The sequence below is a fragment of the Lolium perenne genome, chromosome 6 (genome assembly GCF_019359855.2).
Source record: "Lolium perenne isolate Kyuss_39 chromosome 6, Kyuss_2.0, whole genome shotgun sequence".
Classification (NCBI taxonomy): domain Eukaryota; kingdom Viridiplantae; phylum Streptophyta; class Magnoliopsida; order Poales; family Poaceae; genus Lolium; species Lolium perenne.
The window spans coordinates 134,233,242-134,251,319 of NC_067249.2; the positions used below are offsets into that span (position 1 = coordinate 134,233,242).

At 48.9% G+C, this 18,078-nt stretch overlaps 2 long non-coding RNA genes across 2 annotated transcripts; both read left to right on the plus strand.

Annotated features, from left to right (window-relative positions):
• The first annotated feature begins 8,182 nt into the window (after window positions 1-8,182).
• Window positions 8,183-10,100, plus strand: LOC139832798 (uncharacterized). The gene is made up of 3 exons (XR_011747270.1): window positions 8,183-9,089; window positions 9,179-9,451; window positions 10,086-10,100. It is a non-coding gene; the product is annotated as an uncharacterized lncRNA (long non-coding RNA).
• Window positions 10,101-12,605: 2,505 nt separating this feature from the next.
• Window positions 12,606-15,237, plus strand: LOC127334475 (uncharacterized). The gene is made up of 3 exons (XR_007872175.2): window positions 12,606-13,184; window positions 13,274-13,546; window positions 14,179-15,237. It is a non-coding gene; the product is annotated as an uncharacterized lncRNA (long non-coding RNA).
• The last annotated feature ends 2,841 nt before the right edge of the window (window positions 15,238-18,078 follow it).

The following is an 18,078-nucleotide window of genomic DNA, read 5'->3' on the forward strand; positions in this document are numbered from 1 at the left end:
GGCTGCTGCTGCCGCCGTTGTCACGGTTCTTCTTTTGTTGATGCAGGGGGAGTGCTGTAGCTGCGAGATCACCGCCTGCGTCGTCATCGGCGGCAGTGTGATCGCTAGCGATGGTGATCATGTCATCCAACGTCAGTTTATTTGCATTGACCAAGCAGGTTAGCTTGTGTCGCAGCAATCCTCCTCGCTGCAAGCCCCCAATGAAGGCGTGCATTGCTGTGCGGTTGTCAACGTTCTCGCACTCGTTTCTGCATGCCAACCATCGGGTGAGGAAATTCCTCGATGTTTCGCCCTTCTTCTGGATGCAAGCCTGTAGGTCGCTTGTTGTGGCAGGTCTCTTGTAGGTACCCCTGAAGTGTTTCTCAAAAGCGTTCTTCAGGTCGAACCGACAAAAGATGGAGTTCTTCTCGAGGTCGCCGAGCGGATCCGGGCTGGACCTACAAGGTATAAGCTGGAGCATGCGGCAGGCGATGTTAGGGGTTCCTCCAGCGAAGGTTACAGCATTGTAGTAATCCTCGATCCAGGTATCCAGCCTTTCGGTGCCATCATAATGCTTCAGATTTCCGGGTAGCTTGAGGTTCATCCTTGGCTTTGGTTCCTCTCGAATCATCCTGCCAAAGCACTTCGGGCCAATGTAGTCGGTTCTGTACTCGTTAAAGGCGGTCCCGCGCGTCGCGCGAGCCGTGGCGAGGAGACTTTGAGCGAGAGCGAGATCTCCGGCCATTGCCTCCGCCTCCACCTCCGCCGCCACCGCTAGGTGGTGGTGAGGGAGACCTGCGAGGTGGGCGGTCTGACTTCTTGCTTCCGCCATCTGAATCTCCTCGGCCTTCCTGGTGCTGACTCCGGCTCCTGTGGCTGCCTTCGCCTTGGCGCTGGCTGCCCTGGTCGTTCGGCGAGGCTCGGGTCACGGCTCCGACGAGGCTCGGGTCCCGGCTCGGGCGAGGTTACGGGTCGCGGCTCCGACGAGGTTACGGATCACGGTTCCGGCGAGGCTACGGACCGCGGTCTTCATTCCGACTCCTCCTGGGCTCGGGCTCATGAACATTGTTCTGATTCCGGCGAGGTTCCGGCGAGCGCTCCCTGTTTCTGTTTCTTGGCAGCACGTTGTCGCGGATAACAAGCGCACCATGCCCTATGGGCCTGGTGTTTCCGGCTGGACTACGGCGGCGAGGGGGTCGCGGGTAACCGTTGGGCGGAGGAGAGGGGTTGCGGTATTTGTCTCTTCCGGAGTACATCGCATCCTTTCCCTTTCTTGGATCCGACGGAGGCGTCTGTGACGGAACGGGGATCGGATTTGGGTGCTCCCTGGCCCTTTTTCTGCGCTCCGAGGATCCGGTGTGCGATTCATCGTCCTTCTGCGCGGTAGATACACGGTTATCCGGATTGGATTCCAACTGCGCGAAGTATCGCCTTGCTCTGTGCTGCATTCTTTGAAGCGACAAGTGTGCGGAGATAGTTGATGTCAACTTCTTCGTCCTTCTTCTTCAGCAATTCCGCTGCTTTCGCATGTTGTCCTTTGGAGTTTCCAGCGGCTGGTGATCTGCGGGCGTATTGAAGGGTATCTGCGAGGCGGAATTGCTTCTCTAACAATACAATCGGCCTCCGCCTGCGCATAGATCATCTTTACTTCCCACTCAGCCCTCATGTTCTTGACCTGCTCGAGTGTGGCAGTGATCTCGCGGTCCTGTCTGTCGAAGTTCTCTAGCCAGGCTGCATGATCTGCCCTTCCTACCTTTAACGCAGCTTCGGTATGGGCGAGTCTCTTGGCTGTAGCCAACATTTCCTTTCTGGCGGTCTCTAGAGCCTCCAGATCTGCGGCGTCGCCCGGGGTTATAGGTGTGTTAAGAACTGCACGCGCGGCCACCTCCTCTGCTGACAGGATTTCCTCCGAGGAAGAATCCCTTTGGGGTCGCACCCGAGACATTGGTGATCCTTGTTGGGACGGTTGAGGGTCAGATTGGCTGACTTGGTCTCCGGATCCGGTTGTCCCGTGCTGCCACCGTTGCGAGAACCTGCTTAGGCTGGGCGGAGTCGACTTCAGGCTGATCGCCGAGACCGTACTCCTCTAGCTTGCGGACGAAGTCATCAGATTCCATGGACGGGGTGTCGCCGGAAATTGGGCTCAGATTGCCCAAAATCGACTCTTCAACCGGAGCTTCGCTTTCTCCGACAGGCTGAGCCTGATCCGGATCTGCGCTGTTTTCCGGTGCCTCTACTGCTCGGAGTCCGGCTCCGTCTTCTTGAGGGGCGGTTCCGGCGGTATGGGCCAAGAAGTGTACGAAGTGGCACCTCTGCTTTTCTAACACACAGGAGACCCAGGCGGATCTGCATTGGTCTTCCACCTTTGTTTCCTGCTCAGGGGCGGATTGGGTGGGCTTTGAAATTTCCAGATCTAAGGCGGAATCTTCCTTGGGAAGCTCCTGCATCTCAGATCGGATCTTCGCGACAGCGTCCAGCTCTGCGGCGGTCGCGTCTGCGTTACTTACCAGTGGGTTTCCGTCGGAATCGACGGTTTCCCCGATGAAGATGTGGATGCCGCCTATTGGGACGATGGAGAGCTTGACGGGGTTTGTCCTAGCCGGAATCCAGCACTCATCCGGAGGGACGATCGGCAGATTCCCGGCGTAAAGGACGCGCCCCACAGCGATGGTGTCGTCGTAGCTTCCCATGGCGGAACCCTCCCGGTTCCGGCCTCCAGACGCCACAGGCCCCACGGTGGGCGCCAACTATCGTTGCCTAATCGACGGTATCCCGGAGGAGGGATCCTCTCGAGGGGGAGAAGAAGTAGGGGCCATAGGGCGGAGTGCACACGGGACGGTGGTACGCGAGTTACCCAGCTTCGGAACACCTGCACGATGACAGGGCCTACTGCTGCTTGTCTGGAATTATCTGGGCGCTTTCGCGTTGTTACAATGAGTTGTCGTTGTGCCTCTAGGGCTCCCGGGATCCGGCTTATAAAGGCGCACGGATCTAGGGTTTACATGGAGAGTCCTAGCCGGATTACAGATAGCCGAGCTACGGTACAATATCTTGCCGTGCACACCACGGATCCGCCTCCCATACACGTCGTACTGGATCCGGGTTCCTCGTGGACCTCCATGGATCCGGGTTACTCCTATGTCGGTACGGATCCGGCCTGCTGATCCTGGGCTGGACTTCTTCCTTCATGATCAACAGCAACTGGGCCGCCCGATGGGCCACATGCCTCATCACCGTCTGTGGGCCACCCGGGCTTGCCGGATCTAGGCACTGTCGATGGTACACCCATGAAGTATACCCACAACATGCACCGTTCGATCATTTATGATCGGACGGCCTGTATCTCTCTCTCTACCACGATGGATGCATACGGAGACAAGAGCAGAGCACATACCTACCAACCCTGGCAGTCGCATATTCCAGTCGCATCCTCCTCTCTCGTATTTCCTCTCTTACTACGGCGGTCGCGGCGGCGCGGATCTAACCGTGCGTGCGGCGGCGTGCGGCGGCGTGCGGCGGCGCGGATCTAACCGTGCGTGCGGCGGCGTGCGGCGGCGCGGATCTAACCGTGCGTGCGCCGTGGATCTAAGAGTGCCGGTGAGGATCCAACCGTCAGAAATAGTTGAAATGTCTCTCTTTGTCTCTCTCTGTCTCTAACCGGTGAGGATTCTATTCTCAGATCTGTTGAATGATGAAGAACACCAAGACGGCGGCCGTGCCGACAGTGGTCATCGATGCCACGAACATTGAAGCCATCGCCTACAACATCGCTTCGACGGCGCAGACCCAGCCTTCAATGTCGGAGCCTGTTGATGTCTCACTTCCGGTGCCGAGAGTGCGAATCGATGCCAAGACGATTGAAGCCATCGTCTACAACCGCGCTGCAAAGCCGCCTATCCAGCCCTCCGCAGATCCGTCGCTGATGAAGTACACCAAGACAGCGGCGGTTCCGACACTGGTCATCGATGCCACGAACATTGAAGCCATCGCCGATAACATCGCTTCAACGTTTGATGGCGCAGATGACCGTGTTCGACGCCGCAAATTGGGATAAATTATGATAAATTTGTATTTTTCAATTTCCAAATGGGATAAAATTGTTCGAACTACTACCTTGATACGTCTCCGATGTATCGATAATTTCTTATGTTCGATGTTATCTACATGTTTTATGCACACTTTATGTCATATTCGTGCATTTTCTGGAACTAACCTATTAACAAGATGCTGAAGTGCCAGTTCCTGTTTTCTGCTGTTTTTGGTTTCAGAAATCCTAGTAACGAAATATTCTCGGAATCGGACGAAATCAACGCCCAGGTTCCTATTTTGCCCGGAAGCATCCAGAACACCCGAGAGCCGCCAGAGAGGGGGCACAGGCCCACCAAACCCTAGGCCGGCGCGGCCAGGGGGGGCCCGCGCCACCCTATGGTGTGGGCACCCCTTCGACCCTCCTGCGCCGCCTCTTCGCCTATTTAAAGCCTACGTCGCGAAAACCCTGATACGTTCGACGAAACCCACAGAAACCTTCCAGAGCCGCCGCCATCGCGAAGCCAAGATCTGGGGGACAGGAGTCTCTGTTCCGGCACGCTGCCGGAACGGGGAAGTGCCCCCGGAAGGCTTCTCCATCGACACCGCTGCCATCTTCACCGCCATCGCTGCCTCCATGATGAGGAGGGAGTAATCCACCCCCGAGGCTGAGGGCTCCGCTGTAGCTATGTGGTTCATCTCTCTCCCATGTACCTCAATACAATAATCTCATGAGCTGCTTTACATGATTGAGATTCATATGAGTTTTGTATCACTATTCATCTATGTGCTACTCTAGTGATGTTATTAAAGTAGTTTTATTCCTCCTACACGGTGTAATGGTGACAGTGTGTGCGTCCGTGTTAGTACTTGGTTTATGCTATGATCATGATCTCTTGTAGATTGCGAAGTTAACTATTGCTATGATAGTATTGATGTGATCTATTCCTCCTACATATGCATGAAGGTGACAGTGTGCATGCTATGTTAGTACTTGGTTTAGTCGAATTGATCTATCTTACACTCTAAGGTTACTTAAATATGAACATTGAATTGTGGAGCTTGTTAACTCCGGCATTGAGGGTTCGTATAATCCTACGCAATGTGTTCATCATCCAACGAGAGTGTAGAGTATGCATTTATCTATTCTGTTATGTGATCAATGTTGAGAGTGTCCACTAGTGAAAGTCTAATCCCTAGGCCTTGTTCCTAAATACTGCTATCATTTGCTTGTTTCTTGTTTCACCGTGTTACTACTTTGCAATACTACCACCATCAACTACACGCCCGACAAGCTATTTTTACGGTACCGTTGCTACTGCTCATATATATTCATACCACCTGTATTTCACTATCTCTTCGCTGAACTAGTGCACCTATTAGGTGTGTTGGGGACACAAGAGACTTCTTGCTTTGTGGTTGCAGGGTTGCATGAGAGGGATATCTTTGACCTCTTCCTCCCTGAGTTCGATAAACCTTGGGTGATCCACTTAAGGGAAAACTTGCTGCTGTTCTACAAACCTCTGCTCTTGGAGGCCCAACACTGTCTACAGGAAAAGGAGGGGGAAGTAGACATCATACCTCCGTCTCAAAAAAAGCTTCTCCACGTTCTTGATGTGTCCATGTACATCCGTATGTATGATTTGAATTCTATCCCAACTTGATTGGGAAGATATTGATATGTATTTGATCCGGAGGCTGGTACATGCTTTCACTTTTGGGATCCCTTCACTTTTATAAAATGTTCATGCATTCTAAAATTATCGTGCGCATTACTTAGCACAAGTAGGAAATTGTACACCAAAATACAGTGCTTAGAGCCACAACAAAATACAGTGGTTAGAGCCATCTACTGAATAACAATTCTATACTAAATCGTCTACCAGAACCACATAACTGCTAGGACAGGGATGACACCTAATAAAACTGCACAGATGAATCTACTTTTCTCCTCTCCCATCACTTTAAGTTCATGTTCTAGATTTTCTACCACTTGATCAAATACGGCAAGATCTGTCTCAACTCTCAACTTCTCCTTGCGAATAAGCTCTGAATTCTTCTTTTCTTCCTCCACAATACGCTTCAGCTCGAATATCATCAGGTTTTTACGGGCCAATTCATCACCTAAATTGGCCACCTTCTCCTCCAAATCCATCCTCTGGCTACACCACTGGGTTGATTCATCTTGGTATGCAATGTACCATGGATCATCGGCTTGCACAGCTAATCGTAACAATAATGGAAAAAAGAACAATGAAATCACCCCAACAAAGGCCATGGCGGAACTTCAAATTCAACGGTAGTACAGAGAGCTGAAGCTAGATACCTGCACTTCCGACGAGGTAGGAGAAGTAGAACGTGGCCACGACATGATCGAATCCCCACCCTCGCCGGTGTACCCGCTACGACCAGACATTGAGGACTATTTCGTACTGCAAACTCCAATAAATTACGGGAACCGAATCGATTAGGGGGCGGGGGAGGCGAGCGGAGGTCTTACCAAGCTATACCAATTGGTGCGCGGAACAAATCCCGGTCGTCGTGGGCGGCGGATCTGCTGCGGCGGACTTTCTGCGGTGGGTACAATGCGTGCGGACGAAACAAGTCTTTGGAGCCGTGGTTGACGTGCAGCGCATGATTCGTCCGACGCCGCGGGGGGACAGAGCCGGCGGCGCGACGAGGCGCCGGCGATGGCTGCTCCGTCCGACGGTGGGGAACGAGTTGCCAGCGGTTCTCCGGTCTAGCTTAAGAATAATTAATTAGCGAACTTGTTGCTTCTCTCTATGATATTCTCTAAAGATATATATCAGAGCGGCAATATGTGAGTTTTCCTGAAAAATAGACGACCCACTGGTCATTGGCTGCGCAGGCCCCACAGAGCGGCAATATATGATTTTTTCTCTCTAAATAAGTAGACGATCCCACTGGTGATTGGGTGCAGCGTCTACCTGAGCGACAATATGTGTCTTTTCCTGAAAAATAGACGACCCCATGGTCATTGGCTGCGGAGGCCCCTGAGAGCGGCAATATATGATTTTCTCTAAATAAATAGACGACCCCACCGGTCATTGGGCTGCGGCAGCCCCACAGAGCGGCAATATATGTCTTTTCCTGAAAAATAGACGACCCCACTGGTCATTGGCTGCGGAGGCCCCACAGAGCGGCAATATATGACTTTCTCTAAATAAATAGACGACCCCACTGGTCATTGGCTGCGGCAGCCCCACAGAGCGGCAATATATGTCTTTTCCTGAAAAATAGACGACCCCACTGGTCATTGGCTGCGGCAGCCCTATAGAGCGGCCCCATTTGTCATTGGCAGCACCGTGATGTCTACGGAAGCCTCTATTCTTGTAGACAGTGTTGGGCCTCCAAGAGCAGAGGTTTGTAGAACAGCAGCAAGTTTCCTTTAAGTGGATCACCCAAGGTTTATCGATCTCAGGGAGGAAGAGGTCAAAGATATCCCTCTCAAACAACCCTGCAATCACGATACAAGAAGTCTCTTGTGTCCCCAACACACCTAATACAATAGGTGCACTAGTTCGGCGAAGAGATAGTGAGATAAAAGTAATATGGATGAGTATGAGTGATAATAGCAATCCGAGTAAAATATGGCAGCGAGTAAACATTCAACAAAACAGTAAACAAACGGAGATTCGATGCTTGGAAGCAAGGCCCAGGGATCCTGCTTTCACTAGTGGACACTCTCAACAATGATCACATAATAGGACTACTCTACACCCTCTTGTTGGATGATGAACACCATTGTGTAGGATTACACGAACCCTCAATGCCGGAGTTAACAAGCTCCACAATATTCAATGTTCATATTTAAATAACCTTAGAGTGCAAGATAGATCAACACAACTAAACCAAGTACTAACATAGCATGCACACTTCTACCATCACACTATGAAAGGAGGAATAGATCGCATCAATACCATCATAGTAATAGTTAACTTCATAATCTACAAGAGATCACAATCATAGCATAAACCAAGTACTTCATGATGCACACACTGTCAACATTACATCATGGAGGAGGAATAGACTACTTTAATAACATCACTAGAGTAGCACATAGATGATATTCAACTAGATCACATAAAGAGAGAGATGAACCACATAGCTACAGCGGAGCCCTCAGCCCCGGGGGTGAATTACTCCCTCCTTGTAACGGCCCCGGGTAGAGCCCCTAATAGATTTTGTTTGTTCTTTTCTTTTATGCATCATCATGGCATATGCATCATGCATCATATCATTCACAAGATTTTATCAAATAAAAATTATTTTCAAATAAAAACTATTTCGTTTTCCTCTCATATGGTTTAATAAACCCCCTCTCCTCTTTCATTTAGCAAACCCTAAAATCAAAACAGATACAAAGATTATTTTAATTACTTTGTTCTCTATCTCCCCATCTATATCAGTTTCAAATTCAAACTTTGTTTGAATTAAATTCAAACTCAATTAGCAAAACAGTTTTGAAAGAAAAGAGAAAAAGGTTTTAAAGAGAAAACCCCTCATTCCCTCCCCCTGGGCCTTCTTCTTTTCTCCCCGACGCGGCCACCTTTCCTTCTCTCCTCTTCAGCCCAGCCCAGCCCACCTTGGCCACTTCGGCCCGTACCCCTTCGGCCACCACCTCTCCCTTTTTCCTGTCGTCATCTTCCAGAGAGAGGCACGAGAGGAGCGTGCTGCCTTGGTCCTCCACCACAGCGCGTGGTCCTCCTTTTCCTCCCCTTTATTCCTGGCACCAGCGCATCCACGCCAACCCTCACCTGCTCCTCCTTATCTCCTCCTCCCCTTTTCTTCTTCCTCTCCAAGCCAGGAACGAGAAGGAGCACAAACCCCCTGCCGCCGTCCACTTCCTCATGGCGCCGCCGCTCCCCACCTTCCCTCGCCCTTCTGAGGACACCCATAGATGCGCCTCGACCTCCTCTTCAACCTGGTGCAAGCAATCGAGCCGGGGTGCGCTATTTCGCCGCCGATGACCTTCTTCCCCAACCCCGGCCGCCGGCGTTTCTCGCTGAATTTGGCCGCCACGGCCCTCCTCCGCCTTCCTCGACCTCACCGTCGCCTTCACGGTATCGTGGCGCACCTCCTCGACCTCCTCCCCCCTCATTTTGCTTCCGGGTTCCGCTCCTTCATCGTGTGCCGACGCCGTTCGCCGCAGATGTCCGCCGCCGCCACTCTCCGGCGACCTCCTCCTGGCGGCGCCGCTTCCAGATGGTTCACGCCACCGAGCCGAAGCCGCGACGCCCTTCCTCGCTTCCTGGGGCGCCCTGTTTCGCCCGCGCGCGCCATGCCGGCCCGCGGTGGTCACCGCCGCGTCTGGAACGCGCACGGCGTCGAACGCCTTGCGTGCGTGCGCTGATGGTTGCCACGTCGTCTGCCCCATCACCAGCCCTGGCCCACCTGTCATCGACGTCGGCTAGATCTCCCCTGGGTGAGAATTCTTCTCCAGATCCAGATCCAGCCCTTTTCGCTTTCAGCCCCCTGCACATTTTGTTTATCTAACCCGCAGTCCTCACCGTGAAGGTTTCAAAGAAACCCCCCTGCATGTTTAGGAAATGAACCCGGGATCCTTCCCCCTTTTCCTAAATTGTTTCTGGGCCCTTTTCATTTAAAATAAATCGGTTTAATTACTTTTAAATAACAAATACCAATCTGCTAATAACTTTTAAATGGTAATTCAAAATGAAAAGTGTTGTATATCAATTTTGATCAGAAAAATGTGCTGAACATGAATATGACATCCATACATCTGTTAGCATCCCGCATCATGTCGTGACGTGATAATTCGTGCATACCACCTAACATATATGCGGAGTATTTCGGATATCCACCTAAGGTTTCCCCGCTCCGTTTAACTTTGAAGTAGCCCACCCTTGCCATGTTATGCTATGCTAATCAACACTTAACTTTGCCGGTAGAAAATGCAATTCTAACATAATTTGTTTGTTCGGGATTCCGATCCCGCTTAAATTGGATAAGTGCATCGCATCATACATATCATCTTGATCATCTTTGGATCTTTTTTTATCCGTAGTAGTAAGACTTGCACCGTTGTTTGTCCAAAGCATTTGCTTCTTCCGGATAGGATCGCGAAGTGGTGTTGTGAGATACGACGAGTTCTCAGAACAAGTTCATCTTCGACTTTTCACAAAGCGAGCCCACCCCTTCACCTATTTTACTTTTACATGCTCTTTTGATCTATTGCTATCCTTGTGTTGCGATTACGTTGTGTCACGTGTCCTATCCACCATTACCTATATGTCCGAGATACACCTCCTCGCCCTACCTATTGTTTGTTGTTTGCCGACTTTGCGAGTCGTAGGCGTGTTTAGGCTCTGTTGTTTATCTCGATCTGTTATCGGGATATGTTGGGTTGTTGGGAGATTTTCACATGCTATATCAATTGTTGGAGATACGCATGCTTTACTTAATTGTTAACAACTAAAATTGTAAGCAGAGGCATCTGTGAGCCCCTTTGCGAAAGCATCGGAACTTTGACTTGCTAATGTCCCCTAGGACCCGAGTTCTTGTTATACGTTAGAGATTGAGCGCTCTACCGTACGTACGTGGGAGTGGGACCCCCATCACCCACTACCTTTCCTCGAGTCATTTATTGGGAGCCACAACCTTGGTTTTATTTGCTCATATGCACGATGCACGATTTACTTCTGTTGCCTTCGGGTGTTTATATTATGTCTTGTACTCATATCGTGGAACGATTAGCGAAAGCAGTTGTTCACACTTAGCTTAGCCGTTGGCACAAACCTGCGGGTCCGTATCGGAGTACCGAACTTAAATCACGGGTAGCTTAGTTGGGTGGCTCCCATTAAACTTTCTCTTGCATTGGGAACGGTCTTGATGTGAGACTCCACCTGTAGTAAGTGGGTTCGAGCATGCGTATGGTTACATTTGGGCAACCCCTGCAGGGTGTACATCTTATCGATAAGCCGTGTCCGCGGTTATGGACGACTTGGAATTGTATAGCTTGATCATAGAACAACTTACACCTTTATGTTGTTAATAATAATTTGCTAATAACTTGATTAGTAATTTAGCATTACTACAACCGATACCTAATAAAACTTGTCCACCGTTGAGTGCCTTTTACATTGCCTCTTCGCAATTGTTGAAGGGGATATGTGTAATCGGCTGGGTTATGTTTGTGTAGTATTTATCTGTTACCTTGTGCGCTCTCTTATCTTCTCTGAGTAGACGGATGTTGTAGCGTGTCTCTATTGGATAGTAGCTTTGCTGCCGCTAAACTCCACATATAGCGGGTGAAGTTTATACCGCCCACCAACGAGCATAGCTGGTCTTGTCTCGCAAGTACGTGCCAATGGTACTTACCCTCGCCTTCCTTTCTTTTTGTCTCCTCCCCTTTTGTCGGCAACCGATGGCCCGATTTTGACAGTACGAGATGACGACGTTAGCAAGGTTACCCTTAGGCTTGGCACAGGCGAGGGTTATGGATGCCACTGGTTATCTTCAGGACTCTTAGTCCAATTTGTATCTTGTCCGTACTCGGACGTAATCGTTCTTCTGTATGATTTGGATCTTTGTATTGTATATTTGTATCTTGACTCGTTGGAGTCGTTGTTGTAATATATGTATCTTGTGGGCTCTATTGTAATCCTGTTGTAATGTTACCGCTCGTGTTAATTCCTCTGGCATCACGTGTGTGATTTGTCGCACACGTCGTGTCGGAGGGCGTCTCTGAATCGATATCATGCGGATTTCGGCGGGATCGCTGGAATCCTCATGGTACCGGTCTCGGGGCGTCACAAGTTGGTATCAGAGCTCAGGTTGACGGTACCCCACTAGTCCAGCCTGTAGGATAACCTTGCCAATGGTCGTTGAGTTTAGAGCGTCCAAAACTATTTTCTAAAATTCGTTGGATAGATCTGATTAGCTCTGATTTTTCTCCTTACCTCTGTTCTTTCTCCTTTTACATTTGCGAGTTTTGAGTCTTCTCTCTTATCTGAGTTTTCTCGAGTCTCAGGTTCCGACGTGGGTTGGACGATCTTTGCCTTTAACCTAATAGGTTCGATCTTCGGAGGATCTCAACTGAAGCGCATCATCGACGGAACAACGACTTCTTGTTAGTGGTGTCGCCGGATCAGCATGGAGCAAGACTTCTTGTTAGTGGTGTCGAGAAGATCGACACGTCGCCTGAAGATCCGCTAGTTCATCTCTCTTCCCCCGTACCTGGACTTGGGATCTCGGGGCGCGATCCCTTGTTAGTGGTGTCGATTGTAACGGCCCCGGGTAGAGCCCCTAATAGATTTTGTTTGTTCTTTTCTTTTATGCATCATCATGGCATATGCATCATGCATCATATCATTCACAAGATTTTATCAAATAAAAATTATTTTCAAATAAAAACTATTTCGTTTTCCTCTCATATGGTTTAATAAACCCCCTCTCCTCTTTCATTTAGCAAACCCTAAAATCAAAACAGATACAAAGATTATTTTAATTACTTTGTTCTCTATCTCCCCATCTATATCAGTTTCAAATTCAAACTTTGTTTGAATTAAATTCAAACTCAATTAGCAAAACAGTTTTGAAAGAAAAGAGAAAAAAGGTTTTAAAGAGAAAACCCCTCATTCCCTCCCCCTGGGCCTTCTTCTTTTCTCCCCGACGCGGCCACCTTTCCTTCTCTCCTCTTCAGCCCAGCCCAGCCCACCTTGGCCACTTCGGCCCGTACCCCTTCGGCCACCACCTCTCCCTTTTTCCTGTCGTCATCTTCCAGAGAGAGGCACGAGAGGAGCGTGCTGCCTTGGTCCTCCACCACAGCGCGTGGTCCTCCTTTTCCTCCCCTTTATTCCTGGCACCAGCGCATCCACGCCAACCCTCACCTGCTCCTCCTTATCTCCTCCTCCCCTTTTCTTCTTCCTCTCCAAGCCAGGAACGAGAAGGAGCACAAACCCCCTGCCGCCGTCCACTTCCTCATGGCGCCGCCGCTCCCCACCTTCCCTCGCCCTTCTGAGGACACCCATAGATGCGCCTCGACCTCCTCTTCAACCTGGTGCAAGCAATCGAGCCGGGGTGCGCTATTTCGCCGCCGATGACCTTCTTCCCCAACCCCGGCCGCCGGCGTTTCTCGCTGAATTTGGCCGCCACGGCCCTCCTCCGCCTTCCTCGACCTCACCGTCGCCTTCACGGTATCGTGGCGCACCTCCTCGACCTCCTCCCCCCTCATTTTGCTTCCGGGTTCCGCTCCTTCATCGTGTGCCGACGCCGTTCGCCGCAGATGTCCGCCGCCGCCACTCTCCGGCGACCTCCTCCTGGCGGCGCCGCTTCCAGATGGTTCACGCCACCGAGCCGAAGCCGCGACGCCCTTCCTCGCTTCCTGGGGCGCCCTGTTTCGCCCGCGCGCGCCATGCCGGCCCGCGGTGGTCACCGCCGCGTCTGGAACGCGCACGGCGTCGAACGCCTTGCGTGCGTGCGCTGATGGTTGCCACGTCGTCTGCCCCATCACCAGCCCTGGCCCACCTGTCATCGACGTCGGCTAGATCTCCCCTGGGTGAGAATTCTTCTCCAGATCCAGATCCAGCCCTTTTCGCTTTCAGCCCCCTGCACATTTTGTTTATCTAACCCGCAGTCCTCACCGTGAAGGTTTCAAAGAAACCCCCCTGCATGTTTATGAAATGAACCCGGGATCCTTCCCCCTTTTCCTAAATTGTTTCTGGGCCCTTTTCATTTAAAATAAATCGGTTTAATTACTTTTAAATAACAAATACCAATCTGCTAATAACTTTTAAATGGTAATTCAAAATGAAAAGTGTTGTATATCAATTTTGATCAGAAAAATGTGCTGAACATGAATATGACATCCATACATCTGTTAGCATCCCGCATCATGTCGTGACGTGATAATTCGTGCATACCACCTAACATATATGCGGAGTATTTCGGATATCCACCTAAGGTTTCCCCGCTCCGTTTAACTTTGAAGTAGCCCACCCTTGCCATGTTATGCTATGCTAATCAACACTTAACTTTGCCGGTAGAAAATGCAATTCTAACATAATTTGTTTGTTCGGGATTCCGATCCCGCTTAAATTGGATAAGTGCATCGCATCATACATATCATCTTGATCATGCTGGATCTTTTTTTATCCGTAGTAGTAAGACTTGCACCCGTTGTTTGTCCAGCATTTGCTTCTTCCCGGATAGGATCGCGAAGTGGTGTTGTGAGATACGACGAGTTCTCCGACAAGTTCATCTTCAGCTTTTCACAGGCGAGCCCACCCCTTCACCTATTTTACTTTTACATGCTCTTTTGATCTATTGCTATCCTTGTGTTGCGATTCTGTTGTGTCACGTGTCCTATCCACCTGTTACCTATATGTCCGAGATACACCTCCTCGCCCTACCTATTGTTTGTTGTTTGCCAGCTTTGCGAGTCGTAGGCGTGTTTAGGCTCTGTTGTTTATCTCGATCTGTTATCGGGATATGTTGGGTTGTTGGGAGATTTTCACATGCTATATCAATTGTTGGAGATACGCATGCTTTACTTAATTGTTAACAACTAAAATTGTAAGCAGAGGCATCTGTGAGCCCCTTTGCGAAAGCATCGGAACTTTGACTTGCTAATGTCCCCTAGGACCCGAGTTCTTGTTATACGCTTAGAGATTGAGCGCTCTACCCGTACGTGGGGGAGTGGGACCCCCATCACCCACTACCTTTCCTCGAGTCTGTTTATTGGGAGCCACAACCTTGGTTTTATTTGCTCATATGCACGATGCACGATTTACTTCCTGTTGCCTTCGGGTGTTTATATTATGTACTGTACTCATATCGTGGAACGATTAGCGAAAGCAGGTTGTTCACACTTAGCTTAGCCGTTGGCACAAACCTCTGGGTCCGTATCGGAGTACGGCCGAACTTCGTCACGGGTAGCTTAGTTGGGTGGCTCCCATTAAACTTTCTCTTGCATTGGGAACGGTCTTGATGTGAGACTCCACCTGTAGTAAGTGGGTTCGAGCATGCGTATGGTTACATTTGGGCAACCCCAGTGGTGTACATCTTATCGATAAGCCGTGTCCGCGGTTATGGACGACTTGGAATTGTATAGCTTGATCATAGAACAACTTACACCTTTATGTTGTTAATAATAATTTGCTAATAACTTGATTAGTAATTTAGCATTACTACAACCGATACCTAATAAAACTTGTCCACCGTTGAGTGCCTTTTACATTGCCTCTTCGCAATTGTTGAAGGGGATATGTGTGTCAGTGGGTTATGTTTGTGTAGTATTTATCTGTTACCTTGTGCGCTCTCTTATCTTCTACGAGTAGACGGATGTTGTAGCGTGTCTCTATTGGATAGTAGCTTTGCTGTAGCTAAACTCCACATATAGCGGGTGAAGTTTATACCGCCCACCGTGAGCATAGTCGGTCTTGTCTCGCAAGTACGTGCCAATGGTACTTACCCTCGCCTTCCTTTCTTTTTGTCTCCTCCCCTTTTGTTTGCAACCGATGGCCCGATTTTGACAGTACGAGATGACGACGTTAGCAAGGTTACCCTTCCGCTTGGCACAGGCGGGGTTATGGATGCCACTGGTTATCTTCAGGACTCTTAGTCCAATTTGTATCTTGTCCGTACTCGGACGTAATCGTTCTTCTGTATGATTTGGATCTTTGTATTGTATATTTGTATCTTGACTCGTTGGAGTCGTTGTTGTAATATATGTATCTTGTGGGCTCTATTGTAATCCTGTTGTAATGTTACCGCTCGTGTTAATTCCTCTGGCATCACGTGTGTGATTTGTCGCACACGTCGTGTCGGAGGGCGTCTCTGAATCGATATCATGCGGATTTCGGCGGGATCGCTGGAATCCTCATGGTACCGGTTCCGGGGCGTCACACTCCTCATCATGGAGGCAGCGATGGCGGTGAAGATGGCGGTGGAGACGGCGGTGGAGATGGCTCCGGGGGCAATTCCCCGTCCCGGCAGGGTGCCGGAACAGAGAGTTCTGTCCCCCGAATTGGAGTTTCGCGACGGTGGCGGCGCCCCTGGAGTCTTTCTGGAGTTTCGTCAATTGGTACTGCGTTTTTAGGTCGAATGGGGTTATATAGGTGAAGAGGCGGCGCGGAGGGTGACAGGTGGCCTCACCCTAGGCGGCGCGGCCAGTGTCCGGCCGCGTGGCCCTATGGTGTGGGGCCCCCCTGGCTCTCCTCCGACTCTTCTTCGGTGTTCTGGAGCCTTCCGGGAAAAATAGGAGGTTTGGCGTTGATTTCGTCCAATTCCGAGAATATTGCCCGAACAGCCTTTCTGGAACCAAAAATAGCAGAAAACAGCAACTGGCCTTTCGGCATCTCGTCAATAGGTTAGTTCCGGAAAACGCATAATTATGACATAAAGTATGCATAAAACATGTAGATATCATCAATAATGTGGCATGTAACATAAGAAAGTATCGATACGTCGGAGACGTATCAGCATCCCCAAGCTTAGTTCCTGCTCGTCCCGAGCAGGTAAACGATAACAAAGATAATTTCTGGAGTGACATGCCATCATAAACTTGATCATACTATTGTAAGCATATGTAATGAATGCAGCGATCAAAACAATGTAAATGACATGAGTAAACAAATGAATCATATAGCAAAGACTTTTCATGAATAGTACTTCAAGACAAGCATCAATAAGTCTTGCATAAGAGTTAACTCATAAAGCAATAATTCATAGTAGAGGTATTGAAACAACACAAAGGAAGATTAAGTTTCAGCGGTTGCTTTCAACTTGTAACATGTATATCTCATGGATAGTTGTCAATGTAAAGTAATATAACAAGTGCAATATGCAAGTATGTAGGAATCAATGCACCGTTCACACAAGTGTTTGCTTCTTGAGGTGGAGAGAAATAGGTGAACTGACTCAACATAAAAGTAAAAGAAAGGCCCTTTGCAGAGGGAAGCATTGATTGCTATATTTGTGCTAGAGCTTTGATTTTGAAAACAAGAAACAATTTTGTCAACGGTAGTAATAAAGCATATGTGTTATGTAAATTATATCTTACAAGTTGCAAGCCTCATGCATAGTATACTAATAGTGCCCGCACCTTGTCCTAATTAGCTTGGACTACCGGGATCATCGCAATGCACATGTTTTAACCAAGTGTCACAAAGGGGTACCTCTATGCCGCATGTACAAAGGTCTAAGGAGAAAGCTCGCATTGGATTTCTCGCTATTGATTATTCTCAACTTAGACATCCATACCGGGACAACATAGACAACAGATAATGGACTCCTCTTTTATGCATAAGCATGTAGCAACAATTAATTTTCTCATATGAGATTGAGGATATATGTCCAAAACTGAAACTTCCACCATGAATCATGGCTTTAGTTAGCGGCCCAATGTTCTTCTCTAACAATATGCACGCTCTAACCATAAGGTGGTAGATCGCTCTTACTTCAGACAAGACGAACATGCATAGCAACTCACATGAAATTCAACAAAGGGTAGTTGATGGCGTCCCCAGGAACATGGTTATCGCACAACAAGCAACTTAATAAGAGATAAAATGCATAAGTACATATTCAATACCACAATAGTTTTTAAGCTATTTGTCCCATGAGCTATATATTGTAAAGGTAGAGGATAGAAATTTAAAGGTAGCACTCAAGCAATTTACTTTGGAATGGCGGAGAAATACCATGTAGTAGGTAGGTATGGTGGACACAAATGGCATGGTGGTTGGCTCAAGTATTTTGGATGCATGAGAAGTATTCCCTCTCGATACAAGGTTTAGGCTAGCAAGGCTATTTGAAACAAACACAAGGATGAAGCGGTGCAGCAAAACTCATATAAAAGACATATTGAAAACATTATAAGACTCTACACCGTCTTCCTTGTTGTTCAAACTCAATACTAGAAATTATCTAGACCTTAGAGAGACCAATTATGCAAACCAAATTTTAGCATGCTCTATGTATTTCTTCATTAATAGGTGCAAAGTATATGATGCAAGAGCTTAAACATGAGCACAACAATTGCCAAGTGTCAAATTATCCAAGACATTTTACCAATTACCACATGTAGCA